Genomic DNA, 2,489 nt, shown 5'->3' on the forward strand with positions numbered 1-2,489 from the left:
TGCATATAGTAAACAATGGAAGGCTTTCCTCACAATGGTTAAGGCTAAACCGATCCAACAAAAATAGTGTACCATAAAGAACTTCTGCCAAGTATTTACTAACAACCTACGTTTCATGCGCACATTAAGAGTTTAAGTTTGAAAATTCATACCTGCCTTGTCACTTATTGAAAAAGAAAGTGAAAACTTAAAAAAAAAAATTTTTCAAAAAATTTCACTCACTACCACTTTCACGCATGTTGCTCCATTGTTGGTACTTTGCTTGAGATTTTCATTATGCTGTGGAACTACCCATTCTAAACTGGGGACAAATAACAACATAAAAGCATAAAATTGAAAAATGCAAAAAGAGTAAATCCACCCCCAAACTTGAACTAAACATTGACTTCAATGTTTCAGAACAAGCCCGAGAGGGTTGAGTCACAGAGGGTATTGCAATATCAATTGCCTCTTCCTAGCTTCCACCAGAAAGGTTCCCTTCTTATTTCCTGAAATAATAACAAAACACAATAAAACATTAGAAGCATGGTTTGCCTCCCACGAAGCGCTTCGTTTAACGTCGCATGGCTCGACGGTTCATGGATGAATCATCAACCATTGTCTCGTTTTCTTGGCACTTTTCTTACCAATGTGAAGCCCCAAAAGTATTTCATGTTTGCTTGTTTGGTTTCTTCATCCTTAATTCTTACCACTTCAACCCGCGATTTCTCTTCCTTCATTTGTTTTGTCCTCTCTTCAAGAGAGATAACCTCCTTATCCATTAATTTCTTCTTCTTTGAGAACCTATCCTTGATGAATTTGACACATTTTGGCTTTAACTCTAAACCTTCTAAAAATGGGATGGTGATTTGTAAACGGCTAAACATTTCCATTGGCCGAACGTAATGACTCTCATTCCCTTCTTTATTAGGAGCTTGTAGAGGAAGTAATTCCAATGAGAGTTTATGCTCCTTTGCATTACTACTCTTCTTCAACTCTAAGTCCACCATATTCTCTTTTGTAAAAGTTTCAACTTTTGAAGTTTCTAACTCATTCACGACTCCTTTGATTATATCCTCTTTTTTTTTTTCCTTCGACTAACACATCATCCACTTTTTTAGGAGGTCTTGGATAAGGTAGCTTCATTGAGGGCTCATACTCAACTTCTATATTTTTCTTGACGTTTACATACTCTATATTATCCTTTTCAACAACATCTCCCTTGTTATCAATTTCCTCCTCCACTCTCTTATTTCCAACATCCTTGTTTTCAACTTCCTCATCAACCACTTTTACACTCCTTATAGAAGTAGCATTGCAGGTTTCTACACAAGTCATAGGATTTTGAAAGGTTGAGGCCTGACTTACGTTTTTCTCGGTGAAGAATTTGGTAAATTGAACATCTTGTGTTTCCCGGTTTTGTTGAATGGCTAAAGAGAATTGCATGAATTGATTCATGGTTTCCTCTAACTCAGTGGGTCCTCTTTGGTAACCTTGATTATAATGTGAAAATCCTTGTTGTTAGTATTCATGGTTAGCCATATGATACTCCATCGCATCTTCCAGTGTGCACCATCCGATATCATGAAACTCATTAACTTGAGGTGTGAACTGTGACACACTTTGAAGGAGATACTCCATTTGTTGAATTAGGATCTCGTTTTGAGCATGAATCGCAACATTTATATTTGGGTCCCACATTCCGAAAAACAAAAATCTACAAAACTAGCACACAAGTGAAATAACAAGATAAAATAAAAATAAAAATAAAAATTAAAAAACTATTGCAATAACAAAATCTAAAATAAAGTAACTAACTAAAAATCTAAAATAAAGGCACTAAACTAAAAAATCTAAAATTCAGTAACTAAACAAAAAATCTAAAAATAAGTAACTAAACAAAAAATCTAAAAATAAGTAAATAACTAAAAGTAATATAACTAAAAATAAGGAAATAACTCAAAAAAAAAACTATTGCAATGCGTGCAATATTGACACCAATCCCCGGCAACGGCGCCAATTTGTTGAAAGTATTTATGGGTAAATATTTTCGGTAATATATCGTATCCACAGGGATTGGTTAATATCACTGCCATTCTATAATTATTTATTTTGAGTGAGAAAAAGTAATTGGATTTGTTTTATGATTCTAATATTGTCAAATCTAAATAATAATAAGAATGCAAATAATGAGAATTTGTTAACGATTAAGGAAATATGTTGAGCTTTTAGGGTTCATCAACCTATTCCTATACAACTTATGGATTAATTCACAATTGAACAATCATTTGAACTATTATCTTCACTTATCCTCAAATATGATTCCATGTCTGCAAACCAAATTAGATAACTTTTACCGGTATGATATTCGATCTCTCCAAATATCAATAACGATAATAGTAATTAGGAACGATAATTATGAAAACCCAATCACAATTCCATCTCTGCAAATTGCAATTGAATCAATATAGTAACCTAGGGCAAAAGTAAAAATCCTCTCTTTCGATCAA

The sequence above is a fragment of the Vicia villosa genome, linkage group LG2, assembly GCF_029867415.1.
Source record: "Vicia villosa cultivar HV-30 ecotype Madison, WI linkage group LG2, Vvil1.0, whole genome shotgun sequence".
NCBI lineage: Eukaryota > Viridiplantae > Streptophyta > Magnoliopsida > Fabales > Fabaceae > Vicia > Vicia villosa.